Genomic DNA, 16,677 nt, shown 5'->3' with positions numbered 1-16,677 from the left:
AGACAGGGTCTTGCTTTGCTATCCAGGCTAGAATGCAGTCGTGCGATAATGTCTCACTGCAGCCTCAACCTTTCAGGATCAAGCAGTCCTCCCACCTTGGCCTCCCAAATAGGTAGGCTAAGCCAGGTGTGGTGGTTCATGCCAATAATGCCAGCAATTTGAGAGGCTGAGGTTGGAGGATTGCTTGATGCCAGGAGTTCAAGACCAAATAGCTAGGACTACAGGCACAAGCCGCCATGCCCAGCTAATTTTTTTAATTATCTGTAGAGTCAGAGTCTTGCTATGTTACCCAGGCTGGTCTCAAACTCCTGGGCTTAAGCGATCCTCCCACCTCTGCCTCCCAAGGTGCTGGTATTATAGGCATGGGAGCCACCTGTAGGTGGGTGGGGAGCTACCATGCCCAGCTTGCAAATACTTTTTATATTATATTTTTCTATATGGCCTTTGATGTCTTTAGAAAATGTTTGTTTTAAGCAAGAATCTTTTGTGATCAAAAGCATATAAAAATATGACATTTAATATATTATACACCAAATATACAAAATCCTAGAAACTTATAGAAGGAGATAGAAAAGTTAATTTTATAACTAATCTGAATATTGTTCTCTACTTTCCTTAATGTTTTTAAAGGTAGTGAAAATAAAACTACATCGTTCTGACGATGTAGAAGGAAGAATGTTTAAAAGTCCTCTTAGTTCTGGGAGGAGACATTAGAACCTGTCTTTATGATAATGCATAGATTAGAGGGAAGAGGATATGATAGCCAAAGTGTTACCTAATCAGCAGATTCTCACTCATTTGATCCTACCTTCTTACTAGTTAAAAAAAATTGAGCATGTACTACTACCGTATATCCACATTTTATTTATGAATTACATAATTGTTATTAATACATTGTGAATAATATGTCATTCACAAAAGTACATCTTTTAAAAATATGATATTTATTAATAATAATATATTTATATATTTTGTTATTTCCTTTTTCTGTACCTTAATAGATCATGTGTACCCCACTTTGGGACCACTGACCTTTTGGTTTGCTTGTCATGATAGAAGTCATCTAAAAGGAACTCTGGAAAGTTTGAGTCTTTAAATAATCTTGTTATAATCCAAAATAGCCTGTTAATTTCCAGATTGACCTTCAGGCAACTAAACTAAGCACTCATAAGAAGTCACAATGTAAAAGAGTTCAGGCCACTGTTTGGTTAGCTTACAAAGAGTTACTTCTATTTCCGTAAATTTTTTTGGATCACTGCCCATTGGCTTTGGGGGACAGCTAAATATCATCTCCTCAGTAATGTCATTTTCCCTCAAGTGTCTTTAATACAGAGCTATTTCTCCAGAAGAGAACAAGTTTATATAAATGGAAGAGAACATGTTTTCCTCCAAGATGGTTATGCAATGTGGGGAATATTCCAAGGAATACAGACAAGGCTGGACAGAGAGGACGGTTCTTTTACTTGGATGTGGTGGTAACTCGCGTTTCTAGATAAACTTGAGTACTGTTGCTCAGTACTGGTACTGTTGGAAGAACATATAAAACGTCTGGCACAATCAGTGAAGGAAATATGAGCCTGGGTCCAGGTGTTAGATGGGTACAGCAAAGCACTAAACCTCTCACACTCTCTACCTACATGTCCCCAGTTACAAAATTCCCCTACTTAAAGGGCAAATACTCCTGCCTCAATTCACTTCCCATTTAAAAGTGTATTTGCTTGCTTTTCTAAAGACTCTAAAGACTAGTGGGTTTGGAGAAACTCACTAAACCACTGTTAACACTTAGTGTGACCTTCAGGAAGAGGCCTCATGGACTAATAAAAGTGCACGGGGATCGGAAATGTTGGTGACGGGGTTGTGGCAGAGAAAGGAGAATGGAAGGGAGAAGGCTGTTTGGAAGGTCTGTTGGTTTCTAATGGGGCAATACTGGGGTGAGGGAAGTGGTGAATAAATTCTCCAACAGGCAAGCAACATCATTCACACTTTTGTTTAGAAATCATCCTAATGACTGTCACCCTAAATTTTGGTTCTTTGTTGGGCTTAGTTCTACAATCACTGAAATGAGGAAGTGAGCTCAACAATTTTGTAAACCTCACAGTTGACAAGAAGTTATGAAAATTCCCAGTGGGGTTACATTAGACTCTAACACTTAAGGAAAAGCAGGGAGATTCCATTGATGAGTCATACCTAAGGGACAAGGGAGGCTATAAAAGCTATTCTCAGACAAAATGAGTCTTTACAAAATTGGAAAGAATCAAATGAAGTTAACAAGTTTGGAAGATATGGGTGTATTTGAACATGAGCATAGAACATGAGCATCAACACTATATGAGAAATTCTTGGAAACAGAGATTGATGCAAGAAGAATGCCTGGTTGGAAGCAAAAAAAGCAAGAGCAAAGATGCTGGCTCTGAGGCCAGCGGGAACGTTGGGGGAGGATCGTGGGACTGAGTCAGCTGGGACCAAAGAAGAGCCAACCATACCTGGGTGGATTTAAGGAATGCTAAGACAGGTCCAAAGTCAGAGAGAAGAGGTGACCAGGGAGCCTGACGACAGGGCCAGGCACTGTAATACCAAATTCCTTATGAAATCAGCAGGGTAGGCAATGTCTCCAGGGCAGGAGAGATGACCTTGCCAGACATGTTTTGATGGTAGAGGCTGAAGGAGAGCGAGATTAACTTTACCAAAAAGAAGTATATTGATGGCAGATGACTAACCTAGATGAAAATTTCTTGTAAAGCTTTTTCTTATTGAACACATCTACTATAAAGGTTTTGGCATCAAATTTTATATGAAACAAAAATTGTAACAGCACTGAAGTGACTAATAAATGTGTGGTGTCAAATCTAATGTGAGCATAAATAACATTGAACACTGTAGATGATAATTTGGAAGATTCTAATTGCATCTTGACAACAAAACGTAAACATTAGAGTCGATATGATATCAAAACGTCTGAATGGAAAAACACAAGCTTTTTTTTTCTGCAAACATTGTATATTTTGGAAGACTAAATATATATTTGATAAAACCACAGTATATAAAGCCAAGGCACTCTATGATCTGCCTGGATGTAATTATTTTCCATGGTTTTGTGTAATCATGGTAAAATAGTACTAATTCAATAGCTAATAACTAACTCTAATAATAATTAACATGTAACAGTGGCTGAGTTTCCAAATAACTATATGATGTATGTATTTTTAGTGCCTGTATTTTATATATGAGTCTTTTACAAATAAAGTAATTTGGCCAGGCGCGGTGGCTCACGCGTGTAATCCCAGCACGTTGGGAGGTTGAGGCTGGGATTGTTGGTGATGGGGTTGTGGCAGAGAAAGGAAAATGAAAAGGAGAAACCTGTTTGGAAGGGCAATTGATTTCTAAGGGGGTAATACTGAGGTGGGGGTTGGTCAGGCTGGTCTCAAACTCCCAACCTCAGGGTGGATCTCACCTCAGGGGGATCCACCCTGAGGTTGGGAGTTTGAGACCAGCCTGACCAACATGGAGAAACCCTGTCTCTACTAAAAATACAAAATTAGCCGGGTGTGATGGCACATGCCTGCAATCTGCAGCTACTCGGAAGGCTGAAGCAGGAGAATCACTTGAGCCCGGGAGGCGGAGGTTGCAGTGAGCCGAGATCACGCCATTGCACTCCAGGCTGGGCAAAAGAACGAAACTCCATCTCTAAAATAAATGAATAATTTGCTCAGTCACACAAAGGCAGAGGCAGAACTCAGAACTATATTTATCCATTTCCGGAATCCCAGCTCATCATCTGGCCATTTACATTGTTTTAGTTGGTTTTAAACATTTTTTTCTTTTACATTAGAAATAATTTCTGTAACAATGTTTTATCATATTGCATCCTGTTTTATTACAGTGAAATGATCAGCTTACTTATTATCTCCCCAGACACAATGGAATTCTTCCACAGCTTACATGAGGTCATCAACATCTGGTCACATCTGAAAAACAGAAGGAGCTCAACTAATGTTTATTAAACTAAATTAGATCTAACACAGATACAAAATTAACAGTTCTGGCTGGGGACAGTGGCTCACACCTATAATCCCAGCACTTAGGGAGGTCAGTGTGGAAAGATCACTTGAAGCTAGGAGTTTGACACCAGCCTGGAAAACACAGAAAGATAACAAGACTCTGTCTCTACAAAACAGTTTAAAGATTAGCCAGGTGTGATGGTGCATACCTGCAGTCCCAGCTACATGGGAGGCTGAGATGGGAAGACAGCTTAAGCCCAGGAGTTCAAGGCTGCAGTGAGCTATGATCACCCCACTACACGCCAGCCTGGGCAACACAGCAAGACCCTGTCTCAAAAACTAAATGAATAAAAATAAAAGAGTTTTGGTAGAGTTCAGAAAGCAAGTCAGATCATTTGCATCTTAATTAATGGTACATTAGCTTCCAGACTTAAGCAAACAAGTTTCATCTACAACTTTGATTTCACTGGTTCTTTCAATATTAACATAGCTTTGATGCAGTTTTATTGCTCTACTTGTGGGTAGTTCAGCTTATTCAATATAATTTTCCTTTTTACTTTCCTTTTTGTTGATTACCTGCCAGCTTTTCTACACTTCTTTCTCACTCCCCACCCTGTCATTGCCCCTAGACAAATCTATTCAGTGATTTGTTACATTTGTTAGATTAAAAATTTAAAAAAAAAACAGGAAAAAAAAACTTACATGAACCTTGGACCTAGACTTTTTTTTCTCCTTTCTTCCTTCCCTTTCTTTTTTCTTTCTCTTTCCTTCTTTCTTTGGGGTTCTTTTTTTTTTTTTTTTTTTTTTTTTGAGACAGAGTCTTACTCTGTCACCCAGGCTGGAGTGCAATGGCACAATCTCAGCTCACTGTAACCTCCGCCTCCCAGGTTTAAGTGATTCTCCCGCCTCAGCCTGCTGAGTAGCTGGGATTACAGGCGCCCTCCACCTCAACTAGCTAATTTTTGCATTTTTAGTAGAGATGAGGTTTCACCATGTTGGCCAGGCTGGTCTCGAACTCCTGGCCTCAAGTGATCTGCCCACCTTGGCCTCCCAAAATGCTGGAATTACAAGCATGAGCCACCACACCCAGCCCGAGACTGGGTGCCCAGGCCCAGGGTGGTCTTAAACTCCTTAGACCAAGGGATCCTCAAGCCTCTACCTCCAGAATAGCTGGGATTACAGGTGCACTGTTGCACCCAGCTTTAGGCTTCTTAGTTTTATTTCCCAGATTACCTTAAAAGCAGCTTAGAATTATTTTTTTTTCTCTTCTGTTTTAGCCTGTGTTATAACCTGGATGGGCAACGACTGATTCTTAACGTCTGGCCACTGATTTTTGAGTGCTGAAATATTCAAAAGTTTGTTAAGCCTATTATTCAATATTCACTTATTCAGAGTCTGTCCCTAGGCAGAGCTACTAATAAAAACACAAAAGACAACTGTTGGCACATATATATCATTATATATATGGTTATATATGATACATATAGCATATACTCATATACACGCACAGTGTATAGCATGAGACTCAGTAAATGGAAGCCATTGCTTATTAGTCAAAGCAATGCATTAGTAGTTTTTAAGTCCTAGGCAAAGTACAGGATTCAAAAGAGGTCCAATCTTATTCCTTTCTTCAAAGAGCTTAGGATATTATTTAAAAGTTAGAATAAAACTTTTGAAATATACTATATAATTAAGACATAAATTGTGTAATTTTTGCTACATATATTGTAATTCAAAAAAATGAAGTAATACAAAAAGATGGGTTGAATTTTTTTAATGGTAAAAAATGTTTAATGCCAGATGTGGTGGCTCATGCCTGTAATCCCAGCATTTTGGGAGGCCACAGCAGGCAGATCACCCAAAGTCAGGAGTTCAAGACCACTCTGGCCAACATGGCGAAACCTTGTGTCTACTAAAAATACAAAAATTAGCTTGGTGTGGCGGTGCATACCTGTAATCCCTGCTACTTGGGAGGCTGTGGCACGAGAATCACTTGAATCTGGGAGGCAGAGATTGCAGAGTCGAGATTGCACCACTGTACTCCAACCTGGGCAACAGAGCGAGGCTCCATGTCAAAAAAAAAAAGTTTAAATGCATATGTAAAGTTATTCTTTAAACATTAAAATAGGAACCAAATTTAAATAATACAAGATAATTGTCTATTTTATTCCACAGCATGGTCTAAGTTAGGACACAAGTAGAGTGCATACTCAATTACTAAGCGTTTAACATGGCATTTTCTTCTCCTTATGTTTCATCAATATCTAAACAGCCTTAAAAGACTATTAAAAATAAGCTTTGTGCAGTGGCAATATTGTAGCCAATGAGGTTTATCCAAGGCACAATGATTGCTAATTGAAAACTTTTCCCAATACCCCACCGTGACGACTTGCAATACAGTCGGCACTGGCAATTTTTGACAGTCTCTAGGGAGACTGATAAAAAAAAAAAAAAAGACTATTAAAAATACTTTTCCAACTGCTAGTAAGGACGTATCAAAATATTACCTCTAATATAAATGTATTGTGCAGAATTTATATTTTATAAATTTATCTTAAGAATTCAGGACCTCGTAGGCAATGATCTCATTTCTTCTCACATGAATGAATTATATTTTTTAAAAACTCAAGGTCAAGAGAGTCTTGATAAAATGATTAATCATAAAAAGCAAAAGCAAATGAAATTGGGGGCACTCAATAGGTTTGCTATAGTGAGTAAACAATAGCCATCCAGTTCATATTGATAGCCTAGGTTGACTGGGGGATCTCTTAGATTCCAGGGTAATCAAATTTGGCTGCTCAAAAAGTTATTTTCTTTAGATTATTTACTCATTTATTCAATTCTCTAATATGTGCCAGGTTTTGTGTTGTACTGCAATATAGTAAGTGTTTTAATGGACAAATGTACAAATTGCTTTGGAAGCACATCAATACAGAAGAGGAAATGCCAAATTGTAGAATAGTTAGGAAGGTTTTCATTGAGGGAAATATTCACGCTGATTATTTGACAAGCAGCAACCCTGAGAAGTAGATCCCAGTAGAAGTCTCTGAGGTGTCTGCCTGGTCTCCTACCTGAGCAACCAGCACTTGAGGCCTTGGCCAGATAAATGTGAGCCAAAATACCTTGTGGCTTTCTTGGAAATGCAGCTCAGCAACCATTTCTGGGGACAAAAGGCCACGGTAGTAGGCACCTGGCTGTTATCACGTTTGATAGGCCTATGCCATTTTTTCTTTTTTAAGGACCTTAATACTTCTTCCATCTCTGACTATATTCCCAACACTTAAAATTAACTAGGTTAGTAAGTAAGGCCCAGCGGGAACAAGAGAAGGGAAAATGGTCTTACGGGCAATGTATTCATTCAGTCCTTGGGAGTTTTCAGTGAGCAAGTTGGATATATTTTCAATGTTTTTCTCAAATTTTTATGAAAATTAACTATTAAAGTTTTTTTTTAATAAAAAGATGTTTATGGGCTGGGCACAGTGGCTCACATCTGTAATTGTAGTGCTTTGGAAGGTCAAGGCAGGAGGATCACTTGAGGTCATGAGTTCAAGACTAGTCTGAGTAACATAACAAGAACCCATCTCTACAAAAAAAAAAAAAAAAAATTAGCAGGGCATGGTGACATGCACCTGAGTTCTAACTACTCAGGAGGCTGAGGTGGGAGGATACTTTGAGTCCAGGAGCTGGAGGTTGCAGTGAGCTATGATCACACCACTGCAGAATTCCAGCCTGGGCAATAAAGTGAGACCCCCATCTCTAAAAAAAAATTAAAAACTAAAAAAGACTATTTATGGTGTTTTAATTGGAAAGAATATCTGAGAAAAATAAAAACCGAGTAACATACAGAGCTGATAAAAAGAGAATTACAGTACCTATATACATACATAGCATTATTAAAATATACATAATATAAACATGTAGCATATCCAAATCTTCTAAATAAGACACTATCTCAAGACTTCAGTCATTAACTCAAAAAACATTGCTTTTCCATGCTGCTTATTAAATTCTGTTTCAACAAGTCCTTTACACTCTTGACTCAGCCATGTGAGTATATATTTTTAGTCCACAGGATTAAGAATATTTATTAAACTTTCTGGTCTATCCTTCAGCTTTCTGATCACTGGGAATCAACATTTGCAGATATTCTTCAACACCCAAGCATGCACTAGACTTGCCCAAGTTTTTGGCTGGGTTCTGTGCTATGAGAATCACAGTGATAAATGAAATTTTGTTATTTTAAATGTATTCCATTCCGTGTGGTTTTTAGGGCTTTGCTTTCTATTTTCATTAACATTTTGCCAGGTTTCTTCTTTGTCTTCTTTCTCCCCTCCTCATTTTACTATTGTTTCTCAACAAACCTATTTCTAGATGTAACATACCCATAAAGAAGGGAACTAAAGCAAATACCTTGAAGAACATTCAGCAAGAAATCACAACCTCCTGATCCAGCGAAGATGGCTGAGGCTTTTTAAGCACTGAGTCTCTCCAAATTGATGCAAACTGATACAATATAATTTCTAAGCCTTCCAATCTACTCACTAAAAGCCTATAGACTTATATTTAACTAAGTATATATACTAAGTGGGAGCAGAGGGTTCTGGGGTGAGGGAATATCAAAGAAATAAAAGAAAGGAAAGAAATATATTTAAATAACTGGATCTGAGCTGTGAGCCTCACATGCACTATCTCATTTAATGTCTAAAACAAAACTGTAAACTAGGTATGACCATCTCTGAGAAATAAACAAAAAACTCAGAGAAGTTAATTAACTTTCCAACATTCTCATAGCTAGTGAGTGAAAGACCCAGAATTTGAAAGCAGCTGGGCTGATTCCACACTCCACACTTTCTACTTGCTGAACTCTGCTCTCACACCAAATGGGCCCACCCTGAAGCTGTTTAAAATCCACAGGGAGAAGAAGATTTGCATTGATAAGGGGAAAAAAGTCTACTTGAAAAAGGAAATCAACAAATATAAGATAGGATACAATAAAATACAACAAGGAAGGTGGTCAAGAAACATAAAACATGGTCATGGACAAAAAGCAAAGAAGAGGAACCACCTGTGTTAGATGGAGGTGAGCTTTGATGTTCCCCCCTTGAGCTCATTAATATTTACCATTCCTGGGCTGATACAGAATTTGGATTATTGGATGATTGCTCCACACTCTTTTTGACTTTGTTTCTGAATGTGTATAGAGTCCTAGGATCCGGATGGACTGTTGCCATTTTTCTTTCCCTAGCCTTCTTACCTATCCTTACCAAAACTGTTCCCCAAAACACCAGCTAAGCTAGTAATTCTTGAAAAATAACAAGGAAGTAGAATTTAAAATTGTTTTGATAACGTCTGTGCAAATAGCTGCAAATTCTATAGATCACATCATCCTGAGGGCTGCAGTGTTTACAGTCAGAAAGAGTCAAACCAAATATTTGCATCTAGGGCTTTACCTGTTAGAACAGCAGTGAAGGGTTCAAAGTCCAGGCTCAAGGCAACCATGGAGGGCTATCAGTTAGCTTTATGAGTGTTTCCCTCAAAGTTCCTAAGAGCCGACCCTCTTGGCCTTCTGCCAGCTCCTTTGAAATGTGGATATCTGCTCTATCCATTCACTTATCAAAAACATGTCCATTACTGGGCCAGATAAAATTGTTTGAGTACTCATTTGAAATCCTAAGCAGCCATTCCTGCTTTGGGCCAGGAAGACATTTAAAGGTACAGACTAGCAAAAGAAGAAAAATAATTGAGGACCTTTATCCACACCGTCAACACCTCTTGTTTCCTTCCTGGAATTTGAACTGAAGACTCGGGTATGCAGTAATAACCCGGAAAATACCCAGACATTCTTCTGGGAACCCCCAACACATTGTTCTTTCGTTCTTTGGATCATTATAAATCAGAGTTTTAAAGGGAGTAACTTCATTTTGGTTTTGGTGGATTGAAATTAATTTAGGCCATTAGATGAAAGAGAGAGAAGGAGTGGAAATGTACTCATCCTATACTACCCCAAGACTGGAAACATTACTCTTGAAAAAAAAAATCATTTTTAAATATAAATTTAGCACAAATAATTCCCAGGGAGAAATAAACCCACATTTCTCATATTGAAGAATATTGTGGCTGGATGCAGTGACTCACCCTGTAATCCCAGCACTTTGGGAGGTTGAGGTGGGTGGATCACGAGGTCAGGAGATCGAGACCATCCTGGATAACATGGTGAAACCCAGTCTCTACTAAAAATACAAAAAATTAGCTGGGTGTGGTGGAACACACCTGTAGTCTCAGCTACCTGGGCGGCTGTGGCAGGAGAATCGCTTGAACCTAGGAGGCAGAGGTTGCAGTGAGCTGAGATCTCACCACTGCACTCCAGCCTAGGCAACAGAGCAAGACACCGTCTCAAAAAAAAAAAAAAAAAAAGAATATGTAACTAGTGAGTTTCAAGTACAGTGAAGTCTCATGTCATGCTGGAATGGGGAGCAGGTATCAGACACCTTCTGGTGAAATTTGTGTAATACTGAAAAAAGAAGCACTATACGGGCAGTAAGCAACTAACAGTTTCAGAATTTTCTGGGCTTTCCTGATGTACGTATCAGACATATAACCTAAACAGAAAAATATGTGTCTAAAAATCCCATGTGTGTCTACTGGTTATATACAATCTAACAAAGCAACATTGACTATGTTTTAAACCTTTAGGCCTTACATACCCATAGCATTTCATCGATTATAGGCTAATCTATAGTTTGAGCTGAGTTTTGAGGATAAATAACAAAGGAGAATATCATTTCCAATCTTATTTATTTATTTATTTATTTATTTTGGTAAATAACAAGCCAATACTTAGAGCTTGGAAAGCATTTTGACAATTATTTTGTTCCTCTCTAAACATATCACAGAATAATAGTTAAAAGCTGAAATATGTCCCATTTCTTGGATGCTTACATTGCCAAGTTTTAAAAAAAGCAAGATTTTTTTTAGTAGTCCTCAAGAGTATTCCTACAACCAACTTCAACTGGCCTGATAGCCTTGAAAACCTCTACGTTGAGGCTCAACAGCTGAAACAAAAAAGCCAGAGAATGGTCTATTCAACAGACTGAGGCATGTAAAAATAAAACAAAACTGCTTTATGCCATTACCAAAACTCCTAAACTATCTTTTCCTAACTCCTTAAGAACAATAAATGCAGCTCCACAAAGCCTGAGAGCCTTTCATAGGATTCAGCTGCAGTCATTCCTCAGCTGGAGCCCTGGGAAATACCACAAACCTCAGAGAATTGCACGTATGTGGAAACTTTTCCCATAGAATTGTAGTAGGTGTCTGTTGTGGTTTGAGTCCCTTTATGACTAATGTAGTGGCTGGTTCATTTATGATTTCATTTCTGTTTGATTTCTTTTCCTTTTTCTTTTCTGTTTTTTTTTTTTTTTTTTTTTTTTTGAGATGGAGTCTTGCTGTGTTGTCCAGGCTGGAGTACTATACAGCAGTCCTCCCTGGTTCGAGCAATTCTCCCTACCTCAGCCTTCTGAGTAGCTGAGATAACAGATGCCAGCCTTCACGCCCAGCTAATTTTTGTATTTTTAGTAGAGGTGGGGTTTCGCCATGTTGGCCAGGCTGGTCTCGAACTCCTGACCTCAGATGATCTGCCCATCTCGGCTTCCCAAAGTATTGGGATTACAGGCACGAACCACCATGCCTGACCAAGATCTCGTTTCTTTTACGGGTCTGAGTGGCTACAAAACATTGCTGTGAGGATTGTTTGCCAGGTTTTGGTTTCCGTTTTTAACCAGTGTACCAGTCTTTTTACAAATGTACCTACCAAGGAAAGGAAGAGAAAACTGTGGAGCGGAGAGGGAAACTGGCAGAAGTCTAGCTTGTGATTCTACCTCTCTGCCCTGAAGGGGAATTTTTTTTCCTAATAATAAAAGTGTGGTGGAACATAGATTCTTTATGCAATTGAAGTTCCTTCCAAAAACAGCAAAGGGGGTCCTCGAGGTCTAAAGCTGCTTGGACACGTCCACACTCACTCCCGGCCTCTGCAAGATCCAACCATGTGGCCTTGGGGAACAATAAAAGCCGAGGTGTATCAGGTCAGCCAGCTGACCATAAGCTGTGCTTACAACACGAATGGCTCTTTGTTTTCATGCTGAAAATATGCACCTCCTGGAAGCTCTTCTGTCTTGGTCAGCTGTATGTGATGTGATTTGTGTTATGGAATGTGGGAGGCATGTGCTCACAAGCATTCTGATTCAGGAATCAGGTTTCTCTTATGTACTCAATTTGTATTGCCTTTTGTGGTGGCCCTAATACATTTTTTTCTTTTTAATTTTGGACTTATTTTAGAGCAATTTATTTCCTATCAAATCCTAGACCTAGAATGTCTAATAATTGCACTACAGTTAGCAAAATGTCCTGGAGCCTAATTTCACAAGTCCCATTTTCCTGCGGCCTGGGAGCCCTTGGTCTTGATACCTAGGAAGGGTGCTCATGTGAGTGACTGAGGTAGGAGAACATCTACTTTGGCCTACTCTCTGGGCAGTTACCTTCTGCTAAGTGGTGTGTGGGTGAACATACATGGCATTGCAAGCTCCTCAAAGAGATACGGCAGGTCTCATTGATACATCATGGATAGAGTTGCCAGAACTAGCTATGTTGATATGTTTTGCTTCCTCCTGAGGCTGTGTTCATATTCACTGAAGTTTACTTCTCAGGAAAATGTAGGGAGTAACAAATAAGCTTTATGTTCCTGGGAGTCAGGAAGCTTCCTTAGCATGGTTTAAAGTCTTCATTCTACCACTAACCCACCAGTAGATTTTGGTATCTGCGCTTTGGTTTGGGAAGCCTTGGTTGGAATGAAAGAGTCTAATGGGGTTTTTTTTTGAGACAGTCTTGCTCCGTCATCCAGCCTGAAGTGCAATGGCACAATCTCGGCTCACTGCAACCTCTGCCTCTAGGGTTCAAGCGATTCTCCTGCCTCTTGATTTCAAGCAATTACAGGCGTGTGCCACTATGCTCAGTTAATTTTTGTATTTTTGGTAGAGACAGGCATTTCATCATATTGGCCAGGCTGGTCTCGAACTCACTGACCTCCAGTAATCCACCCGCCTCAACCTCCCAAAGTGCTGGAATTATAGGCGTAAGCCACCGCACCCAGCTTAGATAGCTGAATTTAGGCTTTTTGTCATTTTTTCCCTGTAGGATCTCTGAGTCTTTAATATGTTAATGGATATTATTATAAGTTCTAAGAGTGTATAATATATCCCAAGTTAGCATGACTGTTGAATACTCCCCACCCCAAAAAAGCCTATAACTTGAGCTATAAATTTCTATAGAATATAGTTCAAAAACTCTTTCTAGAAGCAGAAGTTTCCTTCCTGCTCTAAAGTTCTATGAATTTACAAAAACAATGCAGAATTACACACTTTAATGGAGATATAAAAAGAGGTCCAATTGATGATCTTATAGTAGCAATAAAGGATTTATATTGCATATAAAGGTATTCGCTATAGATAGTTTAAGCAGAAGGGTATTTATTATAACCAGTAGTTTATATCATGTAATTGAAGACCGAAAAAAAAAAAAAAGGTCTTAAATGGTACCAAGGAAAACCCAGGAAAAATGCCCAACCACATCAGTTGTCCTAACAAAAACACCTCTGCTGCTGCTGCTGACTTTTTGGCTCACATGGCACTAGAAAACAGAAGTGAAAACTCCACTAAAGCTCCCAGAAGCTCTGCCCATGCCACTGTGCTTGCTGAACGCTACAGTTTCCCCACGTGTGTACGTTACCTCACCTTGCTTACTTCTGCCCCATGCAGCACATTGTGGTAGGCAGAATTCTGAGATGCTCCCCAAGATTCCTGCCCCCTGACGTATACACCCTTTACAATAATCTCTCCTTGAATGTGAGCAGGACATGTGAATACAATGTGTTGTCACTCCCATAATTATGTATTAGCATGTGGCAAAAAAGGATTTTGCAAATATAATTAAGGCTTCCAGTTAGTTGGCTGTGAATTAATCAAGACTGAGATTATTTTGGGTGAGCCTGACCTAATCAGGTGAGCAGTTAAAACAAAAGAGATTCAAAGCCAAAGGCATTTTCCTGTTGATTCTGAAGGAGGAAACGGCTATGTTGTGGGGAGGGTCACGTGGTAGAAGATGGCAAGAAGCCTCTAGGAGCTGTGAATGATTCCTAATTGATAGCCAGCAAGAAGCAAAGACTTCAGACCCACAACTACAGAAACTTAATTCTGCTAACAACCAAAGAGCTTGGAAAATGATACTGATAAGATTGTAGCCCTGGCTAACACCTTGATTTCAGCCTTATGAGAGCGTGTGCAGAGGATTAGCTAATCCATGCCCATACTCCTGATATGCAGAAGCTGTGAGCCAAACGATGTTATTATAAGTTCTTAATCTGAGCGTGCAGCAATAGAAAATTAATATTTGCCTTTGCATGACAGAGCCCAGCTCACTCCTCAAATTCAAAGTGCAAGAGCTTTGGGAGAGTTACATTGTTAGCTTTCCATACTCTAAAATGCAATAAGAGAAACCAGAAGTGGTTGTTGTTTATATTAAGTAAGTCAATCTCTAGTGTCAGCCACCCACTTCTTTTGAAAATTATTTTCCAAAACATCTTTTACAGGATATATGATAGGCTAAAAATGTCATTTCATTTTTTGTTTGTTTGTGTAAAACAGCAAAGATCAGTCTGTCCTGTGAGCAAATATTCAAGAAAAAGTAATTAACATATATGAATCAACCAGTTGTCTCAACTCATATATAAATATTCCTGCTGATTTCTCTATTAAATAGTGCTTAGAGAATAGATGATCACTTTAGTAGCCGGAGATCCTGCTACTCCAGGAGTGGCCTCTTTAGCAGGATTGTTGACATGGAGACTCTCCATGACTTTATACATATGTTGATAAGAACACCTGTGGCCTCTGGTTCCCATCAGTGCTGAGTAGATTGAAAATATTCTCAGTGGTCTTCTCATAGACAATCCAACAAACCATCAACAAAGTAAAGCTAGTACGAGAGATATTTTTTTAAATCTTCCAGCAGAGAAGCATTAGGGCAAGTTAGATTTATCTGATAATGTACTTCTGCTTCTCCCAGGGAGTTTGAGAGGACAGTATTCCATGAAAGCAGAAAAGTTTTCTGATTCACCACAAAGCTGGGTTTGTTTTCCACATAACAAATGTATAGCATTTGATCCTCCCCACACTAAAGTGCTTCTGTTTATTTTTACATCAAGTAGATTTTAACCATCTCCCTTGCTTTATTAATACTCTCTAACCCAACTTCCTCCCATTTCAAACCACCAATGGTAGGGAAGGGTAAACAATAAGAATGACATGTAAGAAATTGTGGTATCCAAAAACAAAACAAAAAGTCCCATTTGCTTTACCTCATGTCGTAATTTCCCAGACTTGTTCCTCTTGGCCTGTTGAGCTCGGCATTTTCTCGCGGGGAGCAGAGCAACTTCTTACAAAACCTTACTTGGTGGGTTTTCCCAGGTGCCTGTTATTTCCTTAACAGCACATAGTAGCAGTCCCTTAATTTTTACAGTTCTGAAAGTTGGCAAAGTGCCTTCAGAAAGTCTTGTCTTATTTCAATTGATTCCTTTGCAACAACCCAACAGGAGTCAGGACATGTATCATTATTTCCAGTTTATAAACAACAGAAACTTCCATTTCTAGAGTTACATAACTGGCTTACACTATGATAAGCCATGACATGCAGATCAGAACCTGAGTGTTTGGAGTGTAAATGAGGTATTTGTTCCCCAGGACTCCTGCCCTCTTACCAATACATCAATGAATGGATATAAATAAATATTTAGTAGGCAATGGCTTCCTCCTGCTCTCTAGTCTTGCCTCTCCAAATCCTCTTTGCACTCAGAAAATACACATGTGACACTATTGACAAAATTAAGTACAAGTTTCCAAGCACTGACCTCTGAATAGGAAGGAAAAAGAAAAAAGAAATTTTCTAGCATAAATTTGTATACTGCTTACCTCTTAAGTTTTACCCTTTTTCCTCCAGAACAACCGTGTCTTCTAGTCTGTTCCTAACACCTCCTGGCTTCTGCCTAGACTTGCCACTGACTGCCTTTTTTGTCTGAGTAAGCTGTATTTGCCCCTGAAGAGTTTGCTCAGACTTTTCCCAGAGTCAGTGGCAGAGTTCACTTCCTATTTAGTCTATTTCTCTTCTTATCATATTATTAAAATTTCTGCTAAAGTGTACATAACCCTCTCTAGGCTGTGAGCCCATTTAGATGTCTTATTTATCTTACGTTCTCTGTATTTAACTTGGTGCTGGGAATTTCAGCACTGAAATGTTTGTGGAATTAGAATTAATAAGCAATGGTTTTATTGGCTAGAAAATAGAAGCAAACAAAGGTGAGCCTCCAGAGGTATAAATTCCCTATCCAAACTTGCTCTGTGGGGACTGAGAGTCTAGGAAAGGGATGAGTCACCTCCTTTTACACTTTGCCATAAGTTGGTCTAGAGAGGGGAACAAAGAGCAGAGGGAGTGAGGCCAAGGGTCCTGGGATAAAAGGGTACACCTGTGGGTACTGTAGTGACCATGGAGCTTTCCCATTCAAATCTTCCTTCCAGAGGACCCACGGCAGGAAAGAGAGCTGGCTGACAGCCTTCTGATGCCCCACCTTTAAGCT

At 39.2% G+C, this 16,677-nt stretch overlaps 1 long non-coding RNA gene and 1 other non-coding gene across 3 annotated transcripts; one reads left to right on the top strand and one right to left on the bottom strand.

The window, feature by feature from the left end:
• Positions 1–295: 295 nt before the first annotated feature.
• LOC116549424 lies at positions 296–16,239 on the bottom strand. 2 transcript variants are annotated; one of them, XR_004267860.1, is made up of 4 exons: positions 16,016–16,239; positions 15,406–15,568; positions 3,898–3,965; positions 296–2,658 (listed from the first exon to the last, which is right to left on the bottom strand). It is a non-coding gene; the product is annotated as an uncharacterized LOC116549424 (long non-coding RNA). The 2 variants fall into 2 exon arrangements; XR_004267859.1 differs by lacking the exon at positions 296–2,658 and adding an exon at positions 3,650–3,684 and having other exon boundaries at positions 16,016–16,237.
• Positions 6,293–6,433, top strand: LOC116549867. The gene has a single exon (XR_004268131.1). It is a non-coding gene; the product is annotated as a U4 spliceosomal RNA (small nuclear RNA).
• Positions 16,240–16,677: the final 438 nt, after the last annotated feature.

This window comes from Sapajus apella, unplaced genomic scaffold (assembly GCF_009761245.1).
Source record: "Sapajus apella isolate SASKATOON/1434 unplaced genomic scaffold, GSC_monkey_1.0 scaffold6, whole genome shotgun sequence".
NCBI classification, from domain to species: domain Eukaryota; kingdom Metazoa; phylum Chordata; class Mammalia; order Primates; family Cebidae; genus Sapajus; species Sapajus apella.
Note: the sequence above shows the minus strand (reverse complement) of the source record. Positions and strands in the feature narration are given on the sequence as shown.